This window comes from Oncorhynchus keta, chromosome 29 (assembly GCF_023373465.1).
Source record: "Oncorhynchus keta strain PuntledgeMale-10-30-2019 chromosome 29, Oket_V2, whole genome shotgun sequence".
Taxonomy (NCBI): domain Eukaryota; kingdom Metazoa; phylum Chordata; class Actinopteri; order Salmoniformes; family Salmonidae; genus Oncorhynchus; species Oncorhynchus keta.
This window is the reverse complement of record NC_068449.1, coordinates 26,325,551-26,352,830: the sequence shown is the minus strand read 5'-3', so window position 1 is coordinate 26,352,830 and position 27,280 is coordinate 26,325,551. Positions and strand designations below refer to the sequence as shown.

General features: G+C 42.2%; 1 protein-coding gene across 3 annotated transcripts in view; it reads left to right on the top strand.

The window, feature by feature from the left end:
* Positions 1-770: 770 nt before the first annotated feature.
* The window catches only part of LOC118362622 (leucine-rich repeat and immunoglobulin-like domain-containing nogo receptor-interacting protein 2), a 41,843-nt gene continuing 15,333 nt past the window's right edge, over positions 771-27,280 (top strand). The window contains exon 1 of one of the 3 annotated variants that reach the window (XM_035743115.2): positions 771-1,250. The gene's annotated coding sequence lies outside the window, so the exon portion shown is untranslated. Of the gene's footprint in view, positions 1,251-1,548; positions 1,597-1,633; positions 1,705-27,280 lie in introns of those variants that run through there. The other 2 variants (XM_052486340.1, XM_035743116.2) reach the window with 2 other exon arrangements.

Sequence of the window (27,280 nt, the reverse complement as noted above, 5' to 3'; positions counted from 1 at the left end):
TAGACCTGCATTGATATGTTATGCCATTTTGTATAGAATTGCAAATCAGAATATGTTGTTTACTTGAAAATACTAGATGGTATTTACATTTAATTATTGAAAACAATAGAGGTTGTACACTAATTATAGAAATGCTTGTGCCTGAATTATGGAACAGCTTAGATGTTTCCCACTGCACATTATGGAGTAACATTGATGTGTTATGCTTCCTACACAAAGCAGCATGGATGTCATGTCATAGTTCTGCCATTTCCTTAAGTCTAGAGCAGTGGGATGCTGCATCTATTTTAGTCTCCCTCTTCAGTCCTCTGTGTCAGCTGGCTCAGAGGGAGGCAGCAAAGGCGGTCTGTCACCGCGGGGAGAAGCAGAGGGCTAGCTACAGTAGGGTAGCTAACCCTTAGAGATGCTAACCCCACAGGTACATGCTAATGAAGCAAGCAGAATCAATAGCACAGCCTTTCCACCCCTATTTCACCTACTCCCTCTATTACCACAGCAATCATGACTCCTCTTTGTACCGTGCACATACCAGTCTCCAGAGATATATTTAGAGGAGGATGTGTCCGAAAATAGGAAGGAAAGAGAGAAATTGAATTAAAGAGAGCGAGATGGAGAGGGGTGAAAGAGAAAGCCAGGGAGAGGTATAAAAACCTTTTTGAGCAGATGTGTCAGAGAGAAGCTTAGAGGGAGAGAGAGAGAGGCTATGAAATGGAGAGGGGAGGAGTAAAAGCCCTCCCTGTAGGTTTTTCTTCACCCATTCAGAGCGCTGAGGTAGGGCTAGGGCTGATCACAGGTGATGAGCAAGAGTACAGTGAAGAGGGGGGAGGATCAGAAGAGCAAGGGGGATAACTGAACCGCTGCCGCGCCTTGACAAAGGAGCTCACACCAATGAAGAGCCTTTCTTTATTTCTCTTTTTCCCGTTCTCTCTTTCTCATCTCAGCTCATCCCTCCCTCAGTCTGTTCCAGTGTTTTCACAGGGCTTTCGAGATGGCTCATTAGAATAGTGGGAGAAATTAGGAGTGTGACCGTGGGGAGGAAATGCACAGTAATCAAATAGATAGTGAGATGAAAGTATATTGTTCGCATGAAGGGCAGAGTAGAAGGGGCTGACACAAAGCGGATTGAGCGGGCACTCGGAAGCTGTGTGTGCGTGTTAGAGTAAGTCTGTGTGCGTGTGTCAGCTTGGCTGCGTGACCCTCAGTGAGCTAATCTGGAGTATGGATTTTGTAATGAGGAGCAGCACTTAAAGGTAAGAATCACCTCAAAATATACCTGTCACTGAGAATATGCCATATTATTAAGGAATTGTCTTTTTTTCCAGAGGGGAGAATTCTTACCAACTGTACTCATGTTTCAAATCTGACATTTCTAATACAGGGAAGATTTGACTGAAATGATCCTTTCTCCAAAGTCTGTCTTCTATTGCGCATAGGCACTCTTTCAGAAGGAGAGAGTGAGGGTAGGAGATTTCATAATTGTCTTGTTGAAAACCCTCCTGAAAAGGTGTAGTCCTATTCTGTTGTGCATGGGTTATGTGGATAAGTGATATAGGGGCGAGTGGGAACTGTCTGGGTGAAGTGAAATGAGTGGATGAGGTACGTATATAAACTAGGTGGATGCTGTGTGTGAGATTATCAGTGGATTTGGGGAGTCTGGATGGAAGTGTGGTTGAGGTTGACAGAGCGGATAGCTCTGTTGATGAGGTGAGTTTTGTGGATATGTAACTGTTATAATCACATTATAGATCAGTGTATAAGTGAGTAATAGTGGGGATAAGATTGAGGAGGAAATTAATGGATGAGGAGTACTGTATGGACGGAATAAATTGATGAAGTCTTTGGATGAGGTTGACGACATGGATGAGGTCTATGGAGGTGGATGAGGTGTGTGTGTATGAAAAGTACATTGAGGTTGAGATGAACTGGATGGGATGGGATGGGATGAATGAATGAAGTATGTGGATGATATGAACTGCTTTGTTGAGAAACATGGATGAAACATGCAATTAATGAAAATTGCGGAAGAGGTGAAATGTATGGATGTGACTTATAGATATGTAACTGTTATAATCACATTATAGATCAGTGTATAAGTGAGTAATAGTGGGGATAAGATTGAGGAGGAAATTAATGGATGAGGAGTACTGTATGGACGGAATAAATTGATGAAGTCTTTGGATGAGGTTGACGACATGGATGAGGTCTATGGAGGTGGATGAGGTGTGTGTGTATGAAAACTACATTAAGGTTGAGATGAACTGGATGGGATGGGATGAATGAATGAAGTATGTGGATGATATGAACTGCTTTGTTGAGAAACATGGATGAAACATGCAATTAATGAAAATTGCGGAAGAGGTGAAATGTATGGATGTGACTTATAGATGAGGGAGTCGGTTACCCACTGAGCTGTCCTGATGAGGTGAGGTTAGCGTATGAATTTATTCTATGTGGATGAGTGCACTTTAGAAAGCGTGCAGATAAGGTGAGATATTGTGTGGCCGTAGCCCATCATGCAGACGAGTGCTCACGAAACCCATAACTTAATACACACATCTCCCCTGTCCTTAAACATGAGCAAATCCTTCTGAATTATACATGAGCTATGCTACTGAAGAGGTCTCCAGGCTGGACCTACTGTCTGTCTATTCTGTCTGTCTGTCTGTCTGTTGGAGCTGCTAATGGAGGGAAGAGGAGCCCAGTTTCCAGTAAAGAGGCGTTACCGCTGCCCGCGCAGGGATATGAGAGAGTGTGTGAGGTGTTACCATGGCAACCTGTGGTAACGCCATGGCAGCAGCTATTCTTGCTGGGGTACAAACAGAAATAAAACAATTACATCACAACAAAACTGTAGCCTACATGATAAATAAAACAATACATCTTACAGGACATTACACTGAACAAAAACATAAACGCAAGATGCAATCATTTCGAAGATCTTACTGAGTTACAGTTGTAAGGAAATCAGTCAATTTAAATAAATTCATTAGGCCCTAATCTATGGATTTCACAATACTTGTCACGACCGTCGTATGAATAATTGGACCAATGCACAGCGTGAGTAGAGTTCCACATTTTAATGATAGCGAAACTTCCAAAACAACAAAGATATAACGATCGTGAAATACGTAGCGCACATAGGCACTCATACAAAACAATATCCCCCATAGCAGGTGGGGAAAAAGGACACACTAATATGATCCCCAATTAGAGGTAACGATTATCAGCTGCCTCCAATTGGGAACCATACACACACCAACATATAAATATAATACCTAGAAGCCCCCGTAGGGCATGGCAATACTGGGAATACATATATGCATATGTTGGTCACAGTCACTTGGGCTCCTGAGTGGTCTAAGGCACTATATCTCAGCGCTAAAGGCAGCACTACAGAACCTGGTTTGATTCCAGGCTGTTTCACAACCGGCCGTGATTGGGAGTCCTGTAAGGCGGTGCACAATTGGCCTGATGTCGCTGGGGTAGGCCGTTGTTGTAAATAAGAATTTGTTCTTAACTGACTTGCCTATTTAAATAAATAAAAGATACCTTAAGAAATGAGGTCTGTGGATCAGAAAATCAGGCAGTATCTGATGTGACCACCATTTATTTGCCTCGTGCAGTGCGACACACCTCCTTCGCATAGCGTTGATCAGGCTGTTGATTGTGGCCTGTGGAATGTTGTCCCACTACTCTTCAATGGCTGTGCGAAGTTGCTGGATATTTGCGGGAGCTGGAACACTCTGTCGTATACTTCGATCAAGAGCATCCCAAACATGCTCAATGGGTGACATGTCTGGTGAGTATGCAGGCCATGGATGAACAGGGACATTTTCAGTTTCTAGGAATTGTGTACAGTTCCTTGCAACACGGGGTGATGGCGGCAGATGAATGGCACAACAATGGGCTTCAGGATCTCATCACAGTATTTCTGTGCATTCAAATTGCCATCGATAAAATGCAATTGTGTTCTTAGCTTATGCCTGCCCATACCATAACCATATAGTTAAAGTGGAAATGATTGAGCCAATTGTAAGTTGGGGATGATTAGTTGGCCATCATGGTATGAGTTTCAGAATGGGAATTTAGCCGGGACACACCATGGTTAACACCCCTACTCTTACAATAACTGCCAAGGGATCTTTAGTGATTACAGAGAGTCTGAACACCTACTTAACATCCCATCAAAAAGACAGCACTCTACACAGGGCAATGTCCCCAATTACTGAATTGGTATATTTTATTTAAACTAGAGGAAATAGTGCTTCCAACTGGCCTTCCAACACCACTTCCAGCAGCATCTGGTCTCCCATCCAGGTACTGACCAGGACCAGCCCTGCTTAGCTTCAGAAGCAAGCCAACATTGGGATGCAGGGTGGTATGTTGCTGGCCGCTTTGTTCACACTGTCTGCTATCTGCCCAGTACAGTTGAAACCTGGATTAATCCATGAAGAGCACAGTTCTCCAGCATGCCAGTGGCCATCGATGGTGAGCATTTTCTCAATGAAGTCTGCTACGATGCCGAACTACAGTCAGGTCAAGACCCTGGTGAGGACAACGAGCACACAGATAAGTTTCCCTGAGACGGTTTCTGGTATTGGCATAAATTATTTGCTTGTGCAAACCAACAGTTTCATCAGGTGTATGGGTGGCTGTTCTCAGACAATCCTGAAGGTGAAGAAGCATGATGTGGAGTTCATGGGCTGCCGTGGTTACACGTGGTCTGTGGTTGTGAGGCTGGTTGGATGTACTGCCAAATTCTATAAAACAACATTGGAGGCAGCTTATGGTAGAGAAATGAACATATAATGTTCTGGTATCAGCTCGAGTGGACATTTCTGCAGTCAGCATGCCAATTGCACGCTCCCTCAAAACTTGAGACATCTGTGGCATTGTGTTGTGTGACAAAACAATGCACATTTTAGAGTGGCCATTTATTGTCCCCAGCACAAGGTGCAATGATCGTGTAATGACCGTGTAATGATCATGCTGTTTATTCAAATTCTTGATATGCCACACCTGTCAGGTGTATTATCTTGGCAAGGGAGAAATGCTCACTAACAGGGATGTAAACAAATTTGTGCACAAAATTTGAGAAAAATAAGCTTTTTGTGAAGATGGAACATTTCTGGGATCTTGTATTTCAGCTCATGAAACATGGGACCAACACTTTACGTGTTGTATTTATATTTTGGTTCAGTTTACATTATTACTCTATTATTACACATTTACAATTGAACTTGTACAATACTACAATAATACAATATTACATTGTGTGTGTGTGTAGAGTGAGTGTGATAAAGTGTGTATGAGTGTTTGTGTGTATGTCTCTTCACAGTTCGTGTGGTGCCATGAGGTGTTGTTTTATCTGTTTTTAAAATCGGATTTTACTGCTCACTTGAGTTTCTTGATGTGGAAGAGAGTTGCATGTAGTCATGGTTCTATGTAATACTGCGTGTTTCCCATAGTCTGTTCTGGACTTGGGGACTATGAAGAGACCTCTGGTAGTATGTCTTGTGGGGTATGTATGGGTGTCTGAGCTGTGTTAGCTGTTTGAACAAAAGGTTCACTGCTTTCACCATGTCAATACCTCTCACAAAGACATGTTTTCTCCCCTGAATCAGAGAGGAGCGGTGAGGAGAAGAGAACTATCTCTCTTGAGGGGCAATGGGCATATTGTTCTCTCATTTAGCTCTCATATAGTTTGTTGTTCCACTCTTTGCAGCCATTTATTCAAGGGAAGCAGTTTATAAAGCTTTGTTTTGATAAAAGTTTACAGCCACATCAGACCAAGGATATGAGCTGAACACAAGGGAGTGGCACTTGAGCATTTCCCTCTCTCGTACACTGAATATGGATGGTGTGCTACGTAGCACAGTTCTCTGAACGTAGTTGTGCCACTCATCTTCCTCTGAGGCAAGCTGGGGTGTTTGGTTGTTATTGGCGACTGGGTTTGTAGTTCTGACAGGAAGACGAGGCTCCTCTGTAGTGTCCTCAGTCTGGGATAATTAGAATTGCAGATGTAGTCTTCTGTAGGCGTTCGTTTCAACAAACTCAAGGTTTTCCTGTCTGCGGTGACTCAGAAACACTCTTGTGCAGATAATTCACAAGAGCAAGGGCATATTTGTACGCACAAAGGACCTATTTTGTTTCACACAGACAGGTACGCTACCCATCGTACCACTGGCATCAATTGGACTGCCATGAAGCCTGAATTGGTACAGAATACCCACCCCAGAAACACACACACACATACACACACACTCACAACTGTACATGGAAGATATTTTCCAGTGCAATACAGTATTGTATAAGAACTCATAAAATGACAGACTTTCTGGAGGGTGCTTCCAGAGGCTCATGACATCCCAGGTACTGGAATGTTGTCATGAAATGTAAACTTCATCTTGAGGCTGTTCCTTTATAGCTTCAGATCTGTTTTGTACTCCTCCCAGCCATGTTTGTTGACTGTTACACCCAAGTAACATGCATGGCTTGGCAACGATAGACAGATTTAGCTATACAGACAGCACATAAAAATAGGACTAATGTTATGACATTAAAAATGAATGATGACACTAGTTTGCACCAGAGACTTCACATGCCCTATAATGGCTGTGACCTCTTTTGGTTTACTTACTGTTTATTTGATCCGCGGGCTATATCAGGAAATAATTACTGTTGACACTTTTCTTTGAACCACCTGTGTGTAACACACTTTGAATACATTATCAACCATGGCTCTGTTTTTAGAGTATTGTGGTTAATTCAACATTTGTAGATGTTATGATTATTTTACACAATGTTGTATACATTGAGTGTACAAAACATTAAGAACACTTTCCTAATACCCCTTTTGCCCTCAGAACAGCCCTAATTTGTCGGGGCATGCACTCTACAAGGTGTCTAAAGCGTTCCACAGGGATACTGAGGCATGTTGACTCCAATGCTTCCCACAGTTCAATGTTCTTTGGGTGGTGGACCATTCTTGGTACACACAAGAAACTGTTGAGCGTGAAAAACCCAGAAGCGTTGCAGTTCTTGACAAAAACCGGTGTGCCTGGCACCTACTACCATATTCCGTTCAAAGGCACTTAAATGTTCTATATTGCCCATTCACCCTCCGAATGGCACACATACACAATCCATGTCTCAGTTGTCTTAAGACTTAAAAATCGTTCTTTAATCTGTTTTCTCCGTACATTAAAGTGACATTAATAAGGGATCACAGCTTTCACCTGGATTCATCTGGTCAGTCTATGTCATGGAAAGAGCAGGTGTTCGTAATGATTTTTACACTCAGTGTACACGTTTGAAGAAAGACAAGTATACACTACCGTTCAAAAGTTTGGGGTCACTTAGAAATGTCCATGTTTATGAAAGAAAAGCACTTTTTTGTCCATTAAAATAACATAAAATTGATCAGAAATACAGTGTAGACACTGTTAATGTTGTAAATGACTATTGTACCTGGAAATGGCAGATTCTTTTATGGAATATCTACATAGGCGTACAGATCCCCATTATCAGCAACCCTCACTCCTGTGTTCCAATCGCACGTTGTGTTAGCTAATCCAACTTTATAATTTTAAAAGGCTAATTGAGCATTAGAAAACCCTTTTGCAATTATGTTAGCACAGCTGAAAACTATTGTCCTGATTAAAGAAGCAATAACATTGGCCTTCTTTAGACCGGTTGAGTATCTGGAGCATCAGCATTTGTGGGTTCGATTACAGGCTCAAAATGGCCAGAAACAAACAACTTTCTTCTGAAACTCAGTCTATTCTTGTTCTGAGAAATGAAGGCATGATGATCCATTACACATCATTTCTGGTTAGATGGGTCGCTGCATAGCTATTTTCAGGTCTTTCCAGAGATGTTAGATCGTGTTCAAGTCCAGGCTCCGGCTGGGCCACTTAAAGACATTCAGTGACTTGTCTCAAAACCACTCCTGCGTTGTCTTGGCTGTGTGCTTAGGGTGGTTGTCCTGTTGGAGGGTGAACCTTTGCCCCAGTCTGAGGTCCTGAGCCTTCTGGAGCAGGTTTTCATTAAGGATCACTCTGTACTTTGCTCCGTTCATCTTTCCCTCGATCCTGACTAGTTTCGCAGTCCCTCCCGCTGAAAAATATCCCCACAGCATGATGCTGCCACCACCATACTTCACCGTAAGGATGGTGCCAGGTTTCCTCCAGTCGTGACACTTGGCATTCAGGCCAAAGAGTTAAATCTTGGTTTCATCAGACCAAAGAATCTTGTTTCACATGGTCTGAGAGTCCTTTTGGTGACTTTTGGCAAACTCCTCACGGGCTGTCATGTGCCTTTTACTGAGGAGTGGCTTCTGGCTGGCCACTCTACCATAAAGGTCTGATTGGTGGAGTGATGCAGAGATGGTTGTCCTTCTGGAAGGTTCTCCTATCTCCACAGAGGAACTCTGAAGCTCTGTCAGAATGACCATTGGGTTCTTGGTCCCCTCCATATCCAATACCCTTCTCCCCCGATTGCTCAGTTTGGCCAGGCGGCAATCTCTAGGAAGTCTTGGTGGTTCCAAACATCTTCAATTGAAGAATAATGGAGGCCACTGTGTTCTTGGGGACCTTCAATGCTGCAGAAATGTTTTTGTACCCTTCCCCAGATCTGTGCATCGACACAATCCTGTCTCGGAGCTCTACGGACAATTCCTTCAACCTAATGGCTTGGTTTTTGCTCTGACATGCACTGTCAACTGTGGGACCTTATATAGACAGGTGTGTGCCTATCCAAATCATGTCCAATCAATTGAATTTACCACAGGTGGACTCCAATCAAGTTGTAGAAACATCTCAAGCATGATCAATGGCAACAGAATGCACCTGAGCTAAGTTTAATACATTTGCAAACATTTCTAAAAACCTGTTTTCGCTATGTTATTTCGGGGTATAGTGTGTTGATTGATGAGGAATTGTTTTTATTTAATCCATTTACAATAAGGCTGTAAAGTAACAACATTTAGAAAAAGTCAAGGGGTCTACATACTTTTCGAACGCACGGTATATATTAGTATTAGGCAGCTTGTTGTGCCATGAGGTGTAATGGATCATGATGAACGGATATCAAAACCGTCAGGCAAGTGAACGTTCAATGATAAGACCACCTATTTCCACAATCATTAGTCTTAATGACAGTCACTGGCAAAGTTACCATTAGGCAGAAGAGGCAATAGCATCATCAATGAGCCTCATGAGCTGGGCATAATTATTACCTTGTATTAATAATAAAACAAAAAAATACAAATAAAATCTGTAAATAATTTCTCCCCTTGAGGCCCCCACATCCTCAAGGAATTTCATCACGGTAGCACATTTAGAGATAGATTTATCGGCATTTATCTAAAATAATAAAAATAGATTAAAATAAATGTAAAAACACTTTCTGTTTGTCATAGATGGACAAGACTAATATGATATGAAAGGCGAGTTCCTAACAGGTGCAGAAAGCCAAGCTAAAGCTCTGTGAGACGTTCACTGCGATGGGGGCAGGCGTTCTGATCAAGAGAAAAACCTTCATTTTCTCTAACACTAAACATACAAATGTGTATTTTACAGTTATAAGGAAGGTGAAATATTGTAATTAGTATTTTTATAATTTTATTATACTATATTTAGAAAAGAATATATGTAATTTCAAGCCTTAGTCACACAGTTTTGTTGAATAGGAAATACATAATATAAAATATTTCATATTTTTATAATATTTCTACTTTGTACCTGAGTTGGTGTCCTCAAAAGTGACTACACCTCAGGAATTTATAACTATCTACCAGAAAGGCTGCGATTTTAACCTTTCTTGGAGTTTGCAGCATTACATGATAAATAAGAACTTTTGGGGATGACATAGATTACATTTACGATTACATTTAGTTACATTTAACTTTAAACCATGTTAAAGATTAAGATACAATCACAGAAAGTAACTAATCAGAGAGATGAAGTAAAACACATATACTGTATGTTATATTATCAGTAAAAAACACTTATTTTTAGGGCTAATTTTATTTCCCTGGATTTACTTTGATTATTTACATTTGAATAACTTATTGTGTTTTTACTCAAAAACATAGGAAATGACATGTACTTAGTAATATTGTGTATAAATTATTGCCTTATTTTTTTCAAGTAGATTCAACATCTCATTTTCTACAGTGTACTTTGATCGATTGTGTTTAGGTTGATAAAGTAAGTTGTGATAGCAAGGAAACAAATTTGACTCAACCACGTTTTGCTCAGAGGCAAGATCGCTGTTGCACATCCCCACGGTTTACTATAATGTAGGTGCTGCCCTATAGAGGTAATTCCTCAAACTTTCTGCAAACAAAATAAATATTCAATGTTTCTCATAATTCTCCAAGCTGATTCATCTGAGGTAATATTCAGGTCCATGGCATGAAAGTGAAATGTTGGAGTGTTGTGACTGAATTACTGTTGGGAGACAGAACGGGCTTAGGGGACAATGTAGGGTAGAGCACATCGGTGGAAAGTGAGTATTTGATAAGCAAGTACTGGGAGAATAATGAGAGAGTGTTCAGAGAGTGAGTTTTGGCAGAACAAATATTTATGAGCATTGCATTGCAGGAATGAGTGACTGAGCTATGAGCGTGGCCGCTGTTGGGACATTGAGAATTTGAAGCAGGAGTGTTGCAAGTGTGTTTCTTCTCCCTAATCTTGTGAAATGTTTTAGCATTCCTTGTCACTGGGATTGTCAGCTACTTTGGGGATTAATTAGCATACCAGGATCTGAGAAGTATCCACTACATGTTAAGTGTGACTCAAATCAAATCAAATCAAATCAAATTTATTTATATAGCCCTTCGTACATCAGCTGATATCTCAAAGTGCTGTACAGAAACCCAGCCTAAAACCCCAAACAGCAAACAATGCAGGTGTAAAAGCACTCTCCCCTCTCCTTCAATCTATAGGCTTCTAGTACCCAGCACACCCTTGTAAATTACATTTAACTTGGGGGTGGTAGTGATATAACAGTATATTCAGTGCATTTGAAAAGTATTTAGACCCCTTGACTTTTTCATAATTTTGTTATGTTATACCCTTATTCTAAAATTGATTACATTGTTTATTTTCCTCATCAATCTACACACAATTCCCTATAATGACAAAACAAAAACACGTTTTTAGAAATGTTCAGACCCTTCACTCAGTACTTTGTTGAAGCACATTTGGCAGCGATTACAGCCTCAAGTCTTCTTGGGTGTGGCGCTACAAGCTTGGCAAACTTGTGTTTGGAGAGTTTCTACCATTCTTCTCTGCAGATCCTCTCAAGCTGTCACGCCCTGGCCATAGAGAGGCTTTTTATTCTCTATTTTGGTTAGGCCAGGGTGTGACTAGGGTGGACATTCTATGTCCTTTTTTCTATGTTTTGTATTTCTATGTCTTGGCCTGGTATGGTTCTCAATCAGGGACAGCTGTCTATCGTTGTCTCTGATTGATAACCCTACTTAGGTACCCTTTTCCCCCACCTGTTTTGTGGGAAGTTAACTTTGACTTTGTTCAGGGCACATGGCCCAAAGCTTCACGGTTTGTTTTTTGTTCTTTGTTTTGTCAGCGTCATTTTTAAATAAAGAAAATGTACGCTTACCATGCTGCACCTTGGTCCAGTCCTTCAGCCAGCCGTGACAGAACTTCCCACCACCAATGGACCAAGCAGCATGGTAAGGTGGACTCCTGGACATGGGAGGACGTTCTGGACGGCAAGGGAGTCTACACATGGGAGGAGATCCTGGCGGGAATGGATCGCCTTCCGTGGGAACAGGTGGAGGCAGCTAGGAGAGCAGAGGCAGCTGGAGAGAGGAACCAGAGGTATGTGGGAACACGGCTGGCAAGGAAGCCCGAGAGGAAGCCCCAAATTTTTGGGCGGAGGCACACGGGGAGTGTGGCAGAGTCAAGAAGCAGACCTGAGCCAACTCCCTGTGCTTACCGTGGCGAGCATGGGACTGGTCAGGCCCCGTGCTATGGGGTGATGTGTACAGTACCGAGGTGGAGTATTCACAGGCCGGTATGCTCGGTACCAGCGTCCCGCATTTGCCGGGGGGAAGCTGGCTTCCAGCCAGAACGGGTGGGGCCAGCTCTGCACTCAAGACCGCCAGTGCGCCTCCACGGCCCTGTGTATCTGGTGCCTCCACTACGTCCCACGCACCAGGCTGTCTCTCCGTCTCCTCCCTCCAGGTGCTCCCGCCTGTCCAGCGCTGCCAGAGTCTCCCGCCTGTCCGGAGCTGCCAGAGTCTCCCGCCTGTCCGGAGCTGCCAGAGTCTCCCACCTGTCCAGAGCTGCCAGAGTCTCGCCCGCCTGTCCGGAGCTGCCAGAGTCTCCCGCCCGCCTGTCCGGAGCTGCCAGAGTCTCCCGCCCGCCTGTCCGGAGCTGCCAGAGTCTCCCACACTCCTGTCCGGAGCTGCCAGAGCCGCCCTCCTGTCCGGAGCTGCCAGAGCCGCCCTCCTGTCCGGAGCTGCCAGAGCCGCCCTCCTGTCCGAAGCTGCCAGAGCCGCAGCCCCTCAGTCCAGAGGCGCCCCTCAGTCCAGTGGCGCCCTCTACAAGGGTCTTCAGTCCTGGGCCCGCTGCGAGGGCCCAGGACTGCACCCGAGCCACCGCTGTAAGAAGGCCCACCCGGACCCTCCCCTTCAGAGTCAGGTTTTGCGGCCGGACCCTTTGGGGGTACTGTCACGCCCTGGCCATAGAGAGGCTTTTTATTCTCTATTTTGGTTAGGCCAGGGTGTGACTAGGGTGGGCATTCTATGTCATTTTTTCTATGTTTTGTATTTCTATGTCTTGGCCTGGTATGGTTCTCAATCAGGGACAGCTGTCTGTCGTTGTCTCTGATTGAGAACCATACTTAGGTACCCTTTTCCCCCACCTGTTTTTTGTTCAGGGCACATAGCCCAAAGCTTCACGGTTAGTTTTTTTGTTCTTTGTTTTGTCGGCATCATTTTTAACAAAAAAAAATGTACGCTTACCATGCTGCACCTTGGTCCAGTCCTTCAGCCAGCCGTGACACAAGCTCCGTCAGGTTGGATGGGGAGCGTCACTACACAGCTATTTTCAGGTCTCTCCAGAGATGTTAATTCGGATTCATGTCCGGGCTCTGGCTGGGCCACTCAAGGACAGTCAGAGACTTTTCCTGAAGCCACTCCTGTGTTGTCTTGGCTGTGTGCTTAGGATTCACCCAAGTCTGAGGTCGTGAGCCCTCTGGAGCAGGTTTTCATCAAGGATCACTCTGTACTTTGCTCCGTTCATCTTTCCCTCGATCCTTACTTGTCTTCCAGTCCCTGCCTCTGAAAAACATCCCCATATCATGATGCTGCCACCACCATGCTTCACCATCCGGATTGTGCCAGGTTTCCTCCAGAAATAACGCTTGGTATTCAGGACAAAGAGTTCAATCTTGGTTTCATCAGACCAGAGAATCTTGTTTGTCATGGTCTGAGAGTCTTCAGGTACCTTTTGGCCACCTGCAAGTGAGCTGTCATGGGCCTTTTACTGAGTAGTGGCTTCCGTCTGGCCACTCTAGCATAAAGGCCTGATTGGTGGAGTGCTGCAGAGATGGTTGTACTTCTGGAAGGTTCTCCCATCTCCACAGAGGAACTATTTCAGAGTGACCATCAAGTTCTTGGTCACCTACCTGACCAAGGCCCTTCTCCCTTGATTGCTCAGTTTAGCCTGGTGGCTAGCTCTAGAAAGAGTCTTGGTGGATCTAAACTTGTTCCATTGATGGAGGCCGCTGTCAGTGGCGTAAGGTACTTAAGTAAAAAATACTTTATAGTACTACTTAAGTCATTTTTTGGGGTATCTGTACTTTACTATTTATATTTTTGACAACTTTTACGTTTACTTCACTACATTCCAAAAGAAAATTATGTACTTTTTACTACTGACATCCAAAAGTACTCGTTACTTACGAAAATTGTCTAATTCTCACACTTATCAAGAGAACATTCCTGGTCATCCGTACTGCCTCTGATATGGCGGATATACTAAACACATGCTTCATTTGTAATTTCAATCTATCTAATCGAATAGAATCTACAGCGTGTTGAAGATAAATACTTTTATTAAGAGTATTAGTATATTAGTAATTGACTGACACGGTCTCTCCAGATCTCCTAACAGTACTATTTCTAGGGTCAATTTTAGATCAATTCTGTGCATTTTCAGCCACTCCTGAACCTGTGACCAGAAAGAGGCTACCTGAGGGCAATACCAAAATAAATGGTCTATTGATTCTGTATCTTCACATCAAAATCTGCAGAGCTTCGATGATTTTATGCCCCAAATATTCAACATTTTGTTGGCGAGAATTCTATATAATAATTGTAGCTGAAAAGCACGAAGTCTTGAATCTTGTGTTGTTTTATATATGAACTCAGACACCCTGTACCATGGAATTGGTACATCACAAATCTCTTTCCAACTATTTTGCAATATGTATGGCACAGTTGTCAACATCCTGGTCCTCAAATGAAGCTGGTATACTTTCCTATTTATGCTATTTTTATTCCTCCGCCAGTTTTGATCCTTTATATTGGGCAGACAGACCAGTTCCCTACCTCTTCCCGCTGCTACCCGCCTCCTCCATTTTTGGGGAAATGCTGTAATCAATTGGTTGTACTCTTGGATTGAGCAGACCTTCCCTTACAATTCTGATAACTCCATGAAGGACATAACTCTACCATTACAATTTCCTATATCATTAGGGAACAGAATACCCTTTTCAAAACATCTTTCCCATAAATACAGGTATTTTAACAACCAGTACATTTGAGTTCAGCCATAATATTTGTGAGAACAAATATTACAACTTTTCAGGGGGATGAAATTGAAATTATAGCCAGCTCTGCAATGCTTGTTTGAAAAAGACCGATACTTTGAAAAAAGTATAATTTTCAATTAATCGAAAATGAGACATGGCAATCTGCACAAAGGCAAAAAGGCACTTTTTAAACAATGGATGAGCTTTTCTTATTAATCTACTTGAGAACCATTTAGGGTTCAAATAAAACTTTTGAATGAGTGAAGCTTTTAGTGAGAGGTTTAGTGCTTTTATATTTAATAATCTCAACCCATAAGTAAGTGAGCGCCATAAGTAAGTGAGTAAACTGAGACATGACTAAGGAGTTAATCAGGGCAATTTTTCCATAAATAGACAGGTATTTACCTCTCCATGGTTGCAGGATCTTGTCTATTTTTACAAGTTTTCTATTGAAATTCATTGTGGAGAGCTTATTTATCTCTTTTGTGATATGAATACCGAGTATGTCTACTTCATCATCTGCCCATTTTATAGGTAAGCTGCTAAAAAATCCAATACGTAATATTGTACACTTATCATAATTAGGTTTAGGCCAGAGAGTACAGAAAAGTTATCTAGATCTTTAATGAGACATTGCAGGGATCTAGCTTGCGGACTTAACATAAAACTTGAGTCATCGGCATACATGGACACCTTTGTTTTTAAGCCTTGAATTTCTAATTCTCTAATGTTGTTATTGGATCTGAATTTAATAGCTAGCATTTCCATGGCCGTAACAAATAGATATGGTGACAGCAGACACCCTTGTTTAACTTGACAATTCAAAACTCTCTGAGAAGTAGCCGTGATTTACTATTTCACACCTGGGGTTGCTATACATTATTTTATAATATATAATATATATAATATATATTATAATATATAATAATATATAAGATAATTATCGAAATTGAAAAAAATCCAGGCATTTATAAATAAATTCTTATATGTTTCATGATGTTCTATTATTTTTAGTACTTTTTGATTTTTTAATCAGGTAGTGTTTTACTTGGTGACTTTCATTTTTCCTTGAGTCATTTTCTATTACGGTATCCTTACTTTACTCAAGTATGACAATTGGGTACTTTTCCACCACTGGCCACTGTATTCTTGGGGGTCTTCAAAGCTGCAGAATTATTTTGGTACCCTTCCCCAGATCTGTGCCTTGACACAATCCTGTCTCTGAGTTCTACGGACAATTCCTTCGACCTAATGGCCTGGTTTTTGCTCTGACATGCACTATCAACTGTGGGACCTTATATAGACAGGTGTGCTTTTCCAAATTGAATTTACCACAGGTGGACTCCAATCAAGTTGATCAATGGAAACAGCATGCACCAGAGCTTAATTTCGAGTCTCATAACAAAGGGTCTAAATACTTATGCAAATAAGGTATTTTTGTTTAGTATTTTTTATAAATCTGCAAAAATGTCTATAAACCTGTTTTTGCTTTGTCGTTATGGGGTATCGTGTGTAGATTGCTGCTCCGGGCAGCCGAGCGGAAATGGAGGAAAACTCGCCTCCCTGCGGACCTGGCATCCTTTCACTCCCTCCTCTCTACATTTTCCTCCTCTGTCTCTGCTGCTAAAGCCACTTTCTACCACTCTAAATTCCAAGCATCTGCCTCTAACCCTAGGAAGCTCTTTGCCACCTTCTCCTCCCTCCTGAATCCTCCCCCCCTCCTCCCTCTCTGCAGATGACTTCGTCAACCATTTTGAAAAGAAGGTCGACGACATCCGATCCTCGTTTGCTAAGTCAAACGACACCGCTGGTTCTGCTCACACTGCCCTACCCTGTGCTCTGACCTCTTTCTCCCCTCTCTCTTCAGATGAAATCTCGCGTTTTGTGACGGCCGGCCGCCCAACAACCTGCCCGCTCGACCCTATCCCCTCCTCTCTTCTCCAGACCATTTCCGGAGACCTTCTCCCTTACCTCACCTCGCTCATCAACTCATCCCTGACCGCTGGCTACGTCCCTTCCGTCTTCAAGAGAGCGAGAGTTGCACCCCTTCTGAAAAAAAATCTACACTCGATCCCTCCGATGTCAACAACTACAGACCAGTATCCCTTCTTTCTTTTCTCTCCAAAACTCTTGAACGTGCCGTCCTTGGCCAGCTCTCTCGCTATCTCTCTCAGAATGACCTTCTTGATCCAAATCAGTCAAGACTAGTCATTCAACTGAGACTGCTCTTCTCTGTATCACGGAGGCGCTCCGCACTGCTAAAGCTAACTCTCTCTCCTCTGCTCTCATCCTTCTAGACCTATCGGCTGCCTTCGATACTGTGAACCATCAGATCCTCCTCTCCACCCTCTCCGAGTTGGGCATCTCCGGCGCGGCCCACGCTTGGATTGCGTCCTACCTGACAGGTCGCTCCTACCAGGTGGCGTGGCGAGAATCTGTCTCCTCACCACGCGCTCTCACCACTGGTGTCCCCCAGGGCTCTGTTCTAGGCCCTCTCCTATTCTCGCTATACACCAAGTCACTTGGCTCTGTCATAACCTCACATGGTCTCTCCTATCATTGCTATGCAGACGACACACAATTAATCTTCTCCTTTCCCCCTTCTGATGACCAGGTGGCGAATCGCATCTCTGCATGTCTGGCAGACATATCAGTGTGGATGACGGATCACCACCTCAAGCTGAACCTCGGCAAGACTGAGCTGCTCTTCCTTCCGGGGAAGGACTGCCCGTTCCATGATCTCGCTATCACGGTTGACAACTCCATTGTGTCCTCCTCCCAGAGCGCTAAGAACCTTGGCGTGATCCTGGACAACACCCTGTCGTTCTCAACTAACATCAAGGCGGTGGCCCGTTCCTGTAGGTTCATGCTCTACAACATCCGCAGAGTACGACCCTGCCTCACACAGGAAGCGGCGCATGTCCTAATCCAGGCACTTGTCATCTCCCGTCTGGATTACTGCAACTCGCTGTTGGCTGGGCTCCCTGCCTGTGCCATTAAACCCCTACAACTCATCCAGAACGCCGCAGCCCGTCTGGTGTTCAACCTTCCCAAGTTCTCTCACGTCACCCCGCTCCTCCGCTCTCTCCACTGGCTTCCAGTTGAAGCTCGCATCCGCTACAAGACCATGGTGCTTGCCTACGGAGCTGTGAGGGGAACGGCACCTCAGTACCTCCAGGCTCTGATCAGGCCCTACACCCAAACAAGGGCACTGCGTTCATCCACCTCTGGCCTGCTCGCCTCCCTACCACTGAGGAAGTACAGTTCCCGCTCAGCCCAGTCAAAACTGTTCGCTGCTCTGGCTCCCCAATGGTGGAACAAACTCCCTCACGACGCCAGGACAGCGGAGTCAATCACCACCTTCCGGAGACACCTGAAACCCCACCTCTTTAAGGAATACCTAGGATAGGATAAAATAATCCTTCTCACCCCCCTTAAAAGATTTAGATGCACTATTGTAAAGTGGCTGTTCCACTGGATGTCATAAGGTGAATGCACCAATTTGTAAGTCGCTCTGGATAAGAGCGTCTGCTAAATGACTTAAATGTAATGTAAATGTAATGTAAATGTAGATTGATGAGGGGAAAAAAATATTGAATCCATTTTAGAATAAGGCTGTAATGTAACAAATTGTGGAAAAAGGGAAGGGGTCTGAATACTTTCTGAATGCACTGCATAATACTATTAATAATTATTTCCATTTTAGCAGATGCTTTTATCTAAAGTGACCTTCACTCATGTATACATACATTATAGTTTTTTATTTTATTTTTTACAGTCCATTGAATCGAACCCACTATCCTGCCATAGCAAGCTCCTTGCCCTAGAAAGAAAGAAATGAAAAAGAGAGAAAAAAGGCTTTATTTGAACATATCAAAACACTTTACTTGTGTGTTATAAAGCCCACATAACACTGTCATAATAATTAAGCGATAGATGATAGTCGGGGCAGCTTGTATCATATTACAACTCAGCATGTTAAGTTTCAAACCCTTTTTCTTAAATGTACACACCTCTTTCAATTTTCAAAGGCTCATTCTTAGATCATTCACATTTAGCAAGATTCTATGGAGTCTGAAACAACTGAGTCAATGCAAACGATGACAAACGTGATATAAAATCATAACATGCCCTAGCGGAGTTTCTCTACTCCACGATCTCAAAGGAGTTGAGATACATTTGTTTATTTAATTTAACTAGGCAAGTCATAAGAACAACTTCTCATTTACAATGACAGTCTACCCTGACCAAACCCTCCCCTAACAAATTGTGCAAGATACAGCCCGGGATCGAACCCAGGTCTAGCACTGTGATACAGTACCTTAGACGGGGTGGCAGGTAGCCTAATGGTTACAGTAACTGAAAGGTTGCAAGATTGAATCCCCGAGCTGATAAGGTAAAAATAATATGTCGTTCTGCCCCTTAACAAGGCAGTAAATCCACTGTTCCTAGGCCGTCATTGAAAAGAATCATTCTTAACTGACTTGCAAAGTTAAATAAAGGTAAAATAAAATATAAAAATATACTGCTACGCCCCTCGGACTCCTCACCACTGGATCCCCTCAAGTACATTGAGTAGCTGTTTGTCGTTGCGAAGAAAGTTTTATTAACAAGTATGGATTTAGCAAACAAAGCAAGACCTGCCTTTACACAGGACAAACATAGTCGGGTCCGAAATGATTGGATTCCTTGATAAAGATGAGCAAAACAAAACAGTATAAAATAAGTAATGCATACACTACCATTCAAAAGTTTGGGGTCACTTAGAAATGCCCTTGTTTTTGAAAGAAAAGCTATTTTTTTGTCCATTAAAATAACATAAAATTGATCAGAAATACAGTGTAGACATTATTCATGTTGTAAATGACTATTGTAGCTGGAAATGGGTGTCACGGCTGTTGAAGGAAGAGGACCAAGGTGCAGCGTGGTGAGAGTACATATTCTTTATTTAAGATGACGCCGACAAAAACAATAAACACTACAAACAAACCGTGAAGCTAAAGGCAATGTGCACTAAACAAAGTCAACTTCCCACAAAGAAAGGAGGGAAAACGGGCTACCTAAGTATGGTTCCCAATCAGAGACAACGATAGACAGCTGCCCCTGATTGAGAACCATACCCGGCCAAAACATATAAACACAAAAATCCTAGATAACAAAACATAGAATGCCCACCCCAAATCACACCCTGACCAAACCAAATAGAGACATAAAAAGGCTCTCTAAGGTCAGGGCGTGACAACGGGTGATTTTTAATGGAATATCTACATAGGCGTACAGAGGCCCATTATCCGCAACCATCACTCCTGTGTTCCAATGGCACGTTGTGTTAGCTAATCTAAGTTTATCAATTTAAAAGGCTAATCATTAGAAAACCCTTTTGCAATTATGTTAGCACAGCTGAAAACTGTTGTCCTGATTAAAGAAGCAATAAAACTGGTCTTCTTTGGACTAGTTGAGTATTTGGAGCATCAGCATTTGTGCGTTCGATTACAGACTCAAAATGTACAGAAACAAAGAACTTTCTTCTGAAACTATTCAGTCTATTCTTGTTCTGAGAAACTAAGGCTATTCCACGCGAGAAATTGCCAAGAAACTGACGATTTCGTATAACGCTGTGTACTACTCCCTTCACAGAACAGTGCAAACAGTCTCTAACCAGAATAGAAAGAGGAGTGGGAGGCCCCGGTTCACAACTGAGCAAGAAGACAAGTACATTAGAGTGTCTAGTTTGAGAAACAGATGCCTCACAAGTCCTCAACTGGCAGCTTCATGAAATAGTACCCGCAAAACACCAGCCTCAACGTCAACAGTGAAGAGGCGACTCCGGGATGCTGGCCTTCTAGGCAGAGTTGCAAAGAAAAAGCCATATTTCAGACTGGCCAATAAAAAGAAAATATTAAGATGGGCAAAAGAACACAGACACTGGACAGAGGAAGATTGGAAAAAAGTGTTTGAGGTGTTCGGAGCACAAAGAAGAACATTCGTGAGACGCAGAACATTTTAAAGATGCTGGAGGAGTGCTTGATGCCATCTGTCAAGCATGGTGGAGGCAATGTGATGGTCTGGGGGTGCTTTGGTGGTGGTAAAGTGGGAGATTTGTACAGGGTAAAAGGGATCTTGAAGAAGGAAAGCTATCCCTCCATTTTGTAACACCATGCCATACCCTGTGGATGGCGCTTAATTGGAGCCAATTTCCTCCTACAACAGGACAATGACCCATAGCACAGCTCCAAACTATGCAAGAACTATTTAGGGAAGAAGTAGTCAGCTGGTATTCTGTCTATAATGGAGTGGCCATCACAGTCACTGGATCTCAACCCTATTGAGCTGTTGTGAGAGCAGCTTGACCGTATAGTACGTAAGAAGTGCCCATCAAGCCAATCCAATTTGTGGGAGGTGCTTCAGGAAGCATGGGGTGAAATCTCTTCAGATTACTTCAACAAATTGACAAGTAGAATGCCAAAGGTCTACAAGGCTATAATTGCAACACATGGAAGATTATTTGACGAAAGCAAAGTTTGAAGGACACTATTATTATTTCAATTAAAAATCATTATTTATATCCTTGTCAACGTCTTGACTATATTTCCTATTAATTTTCAATTAATTTAATGAATGTTATCATGGAAGACAAGAACATTTCTAAGTGACCCCAAACTTTTGAATGGTAGTGTATACTGAACTATATTGTATGCCCATAAAAATTACGTCAAAGATCCACCACCATATTTTACAGAAGGGATGAGGGATTTTCTGCATATGCATTGTTCTTTTGAAGGCCAAACGCACTGCTGGTGTGCATGGCCAAAGACCTCTATTTTCGTGTCATATGACCATTGCTTCAGTGCATAGTGCCAATGACGTTGAGCAAAAACCAGGCAGTGCTATGGTCAGATGACATGAAAATAGAGCTTTTTGGTCACACACACCAGTGCATGGTTTGGCCTTCGAAAGAATGATGCATATGCAGAAAATACCTCATCCCTACTGTGAAATATGGTGGTGGATCTTTGATGTTTTGGAGATATTTTATTTCAACTGTTCCTGGGGCCCTTGTTAAGGTCAACAGCAAAATGTACTTTACAAAGTACCAGAACATTTTAGCCAAAAACCTGGTTGCTTCTGCCAGGAGGCTGAAACTTGGCCGCAACTGATTCTTCCAGCAAGACAATGACCCCAAGCATACATCTACATCCACAAAGAAATGGTTAATGGACCACAAAATCAACATTTTGCAATGACCATCTCAATCTACGGACTTGAACCACCATTGAAAACCTGTGGTTTGAATTTAAGAGGGCAATCCATAAGGGCAGACGAAGGATATCAAGGATCTGGAAAGATTATGTATGGAGGAATGGTCTAAGATCCCTCCCAGTGTGTTTTTCAATCTCATAAAACATTTGAGAAAAAGGCTCAGTGTTGTTATCCTCGCAAGGGGAGGGTGCTGGAGTATTAAATAATCATAATTTTCACTCCTAGATAGATTGTTTGAAGCATACAATATACAATAGCCCAGTATTTGTATTATTTATTTTATACAGTCTTTTTTGCTCATCTTTGTCAAGGAATCCAATCATTCCGGATCAATTGAGATGGTATACTGTATATCATGGAGTTGAGAAACTCAGCTAAACAGGCCCTAGACAACTTTTTAAAGAATAATCTACATGACTTAATTTACTATCTTCCAAAACTTAATTGGGAAGAACTGAATAGGCACTGGATTACTTTATAAGATTACCACAAATACTGTATATATCGAGCGAGATGGCCACCACAGTTAATTCTAATTATACATTCATCCTATATACACCATGCAATCTACACCTTGTAAATACCAGATATCTCTGGCAAGCAGTGAGGCATACTAATTTGATCAAATTAAATTAAAGTTAGACAGCACACCTACTGTAAACCAAAAAGTAAATCATCAGGCATAGTGAATCAAGGCTTGTTTTTTTTTTTTTTAGCTTTTTGGTAGAAATCTGGATCAATGGTAATTGTTGCTTTTTCTTTACCTTAAGGCACAGTTTCAGAGTGACAGATATAGTAATAGTTTATGAACCATACTGAAAAGGGCAATATGGAAAGAACAGATCTGAGCCAGAACTGTACAAGTCAGGTTGGCACTATAGTGAGAAAAGGGTATAGAGATGTTCCATTCTTTATTTAAATGTCTTGCTTCAGTTTGACGTCAGTCACACCCGTAGGCCAATAACTTACAGTAGGGCTAAATCATATTGTGCCAAATGACATAATAGAATAATGTGGGCATTCATTCACTTCAAGTGAAGTGGAACTGAAACATTTATTCCAACGTTGGGTATTAGGCTAACCTGCCGAGCAGTGACAGAGAAACAACAGAAGTGGTTGTCTTACTACTCCCCATCCTACTCCCCATGTCAACGTGGTTTTCACACAGAGAATAATAATTGAAGCCAGTCAGGCCAAATTCTGTGACAGTACAAGCTGCTAATCCCTTGGTATGATTTGGTGACAGGGGAGAGTGCTAATCCTTCGATACGATTCAGTGCCAGTGAGGACTGCTTAATCCCTTGGCACAAGTCTGATGGAACTCTTCAGGAATAAAACATGAGCATGCCGGGAACCAGGGCCAGTCGCTCCAAAGGACTTCCTGTTGTTCTCTGGCAGCCATTGTGATAATTCAAAGGAGGGTTGTCAGCATATCAAAAAATGAAGATCTATGGATTTTCCATGGATGACATGCAAGAATGCCAGTGTATTGTGGATAGCATGCAAGCCTCCTTGACAATGAAATAGGCTAAATAAAATAATACATTAATGGATGTATTTAAGGTGCATTTGGAAAGTATTCAGATCTCTTCACTTTTTCCACATTATTTTACATTACAGCATTATTCTAAAAATAATAAAACATTTCCCCCTCATCAATCTACACACAATACCCCATACTGAACATGATTTGGAAAGGCACAGAACTGTCTATATAAGGTCCACAGGTGACAGTGAATGTCAGAGCAAAAACCAAGCCATGAGGCCGAAGGAATTGTCCGTAGAGCTCCGAGACAGGATTGTGTTGAGGCATAGATCTGGGGAAGGCTACCGAAACATTTCTGCAGCATTGAAGGTCCCGAAGAACACAGTGGCCTCCATCATTCTTCAATGGAAGAAGTTTGGAACAACCAAGACTCTTCCTAGAGCTGGCCGCCCGGCCAAACTGAGCAATCAGGGAAGAAAGGTCTTGGTCACGGAGGTGACCAAAAACCCGATGTTCACTCTGACAGAGCTCTAGAGTTCATCTGTGGAGATGGGAGAACCTTCCAGAAGGACAACCATCTCTGCATTACTCCACTAATCAGACCTTTATGGTAGAGTGGCCGGACAGAAGCCACTCATCAGTAAAAGGCACATGACAGCCCGCTTGGAGTTTGCCAAAAGGCACATAAAGGACTCTCAGACCATAAGAAGCAAGATTCTCTGGTCTGATGAAACCAAGATTGAACTTTTTGGCCTGAATGCCAAGCGTTACGTCTGGAGGAAACCAGGCACTGCTCATCACCTGGCCAAAACCATCCCTACGGTGAAGCATGGTGGAGGCAGCATCATGCTGTGGGGAGCACACAGCCAAGACAACGCAGGAGTGGCTTCAAGGACAAGTCTCTGAATGTCCCTGAGTGGTCCAGCCAGAGCCCGTCTTGAATCCAATCTAACATTTCTGGAGAGACCTAAAAAATAGTTGTGCAGCGACTTTCCCCATCCAACCTGACAGGGCTTGAGAGGATCTGCAGATAAAATGGGAGACACTCCCCAAATACAGGTGTGCCACGCTTGTAGCGTCATACCTAAGAAGACTTGAGGCTGTAATTGCTGCCAAAGGTGCCTCAAATTTAAAAAAATATAAATTTGCAAATAATTCTAAAAACCTGTTTCTGCTTTGTCATTATGGGGTATTGTGTGCAGATTGACTATTTAATACATTTTAGAATAAGGCTGTAACGTAACAAAATGTGGAATGTGGGTCTGAATACTTTCCGAATGCACTGTTGTTAAGCACTGTATTTATTCATATTTTCATTAAATCTACATTCACCATAAAAGTAACTTCTTTCATCATCATATGTTATTCAACCAATGTTACATGATTTGAAATAACATAGAGGCACTGCACTGAAGACGTTCACAGTCGAGCATCTTGCATGAGGAGTTCTTGGAACAATTCATATTGGATGAACAAGCCATGATATATTTCCCTTGTTCTCATTTCCTTTGAAATCCAACGAATCCACTGTTGAATCTCATAACACCGAACTTTGGTGGTCAATAGTTTGGATCAATATGTCACCACATAATTGCAACAGCCTTCCACGCATGTATTACAAATGTCTCCCCAGGGCTTAGTGGGAACCATAAAAATGTTGACAACAAGGAGAGAGTGCGCTTTAAAGAGGTTTTTCCCCTCCTTTTTTATTTTTATAGCCTCTGAATAGATGTATGTTAACACTTGACCTTTGAAAGGATCCCTATCTGTCATCTTTCTCTGTCAGTTTATGTTGACAGTTACAGACACAAAGCCTTTAAGGAAGCATATTACATATTACAATATTTCACTGCTGTTTCGGGCTGCAAATGGCAATATTCATACCCATAGGGGGCACAGGGGCACGTGTCCCCTCAGATTTGTCCTGTTAAATGTTTTAATTAATTGTTGTTCTTTCTCTGTAATAGCCACCTAGCACTTTTATGAAGGAGACTTAGCTAACACAGATAGTTTCCCAATTTCCCCAACTCATAACTAGCTATAAAGAAGCAATTTCAGGTTGTCAAGCTAGAGTAGCTAGCTTGTCTAACTATCTTAGCTGGCATGCCTGCTGGCAAGGTTGGTAGACATTATAAAAGCACCAGTAACTAAATGTACTAAATAAGACTCACATTCCTTTCAATCTTTACCCAGAGATGCAGAGAAACATATACAGTTGAAGTCGGAAGCTTACATACACCTTAGCCAAATACATTTAAACTCTGTTTTTCACAATTCCTGACATTTAATCCTAGTAAAAATGCCCTGTCTTAGGTCAGTTAGGATCACCACTTTATTTTAAGAATGTGAAATGTCAGAATAATAGTAGAGAGAATGATTTATTTCAGCTTTAATTTCTTTCATCACATTCCCAGGGGGTCAGAAGTTAACATACACTCAATTAGTATTTGGTAGGATTGCCTTCAAATTGTTTAACTTGGGTCAAACATTTCGGGTAGCATTCCACAAGCTTCCCACAATAAATTGGGTGAATTTTGTCCCATTCCTCCTGACAGAGCTGGTGTAACTGAGTCAGGTTTGTAGGCCTCCTTGCTCACACATGCTTTTTCAGGTCTGCACACAAATTTTCCATAGGATTGATTTCAGGGCTTTGTGATGGCCACTCCAATACCTTGACTTTGTTGTCCTTAAGCCATTTTGCCACAACTTTGGAAGTATGCTTGGGGTCATTGTCCATTTGGAAGACCCATTTGCGACCAAGCTTTGACTTCTTGACTGATGTCTTGAGATGTTGCTTCAATATATCCACGTAATTTTCCTTTCTCATGACGCCATCTATTTTGTTAACGTGCACCTGTCCCTTTTGCAGCAAAGCACCCCCACAACATGATGCTGTGTTGGGTCATTGTCCTCTTGAACATTAAATGATAGTCCCACAAAGTGCAAACCAGATGGGATGCCGTATCGCTGCAGAACGCTGTGGTAGCCATGCTGGTTAAGTCTGCCTTGAATTCTAAATAAATCACTAACAGTGTCACCAACAAACAGTGGGATAGGGCTATCTTCTGTATACCACCCTACCTTGTCACAATACAACTGGTTGGCTCAAACGCATTAAGAAGGAAAGAAATTCCACAAATGAACTTAACAAGGCACTCCAGGTGACTACCTCATGAAGCTGGTTAAGAGAATACCAAGAGTGTGCAAAGCTGTCAACAAGGCAAAGGGTGGCTACTTTGAAGAATCTCAAATATAAAAAATATTTTGATTTGTTTAACACTTTTTTGGTTACTACATGATTCTATATTTGTTATTTTATAGTTTTGATGTCTTCACTATTATTATGTAATGTAGAAAATAGTAAAAAATTAAGAAAAACCTTTGAATGAGTAGATGGTGTCCAAACTTTTGACTTATATATAAATGTTTAAGAACCACCAGTCAGGAGGATACAGACAGCTCAAGAGGTATGCGTAGATTCCGAATGTAGAAAAATATAAATATTTTTTCACATAGAATTAAGCATAATGATTATGTCTCTAGATTGCATGAAAAATCTGTTCCGGGTAATTGAATAATGCAACATTCTCTAATTTATGGCCCCCTTCCGGACCGCCCCCAGCCAATCTCACATACTTTGTGCCCCCTTTGGAGTGCATGACTCCCCTGAACATCAAGTTACATTTTATAGGACTTTTAAATCCATTATAATAATGTTTCATGCTACATACTGTACCTCTGTTA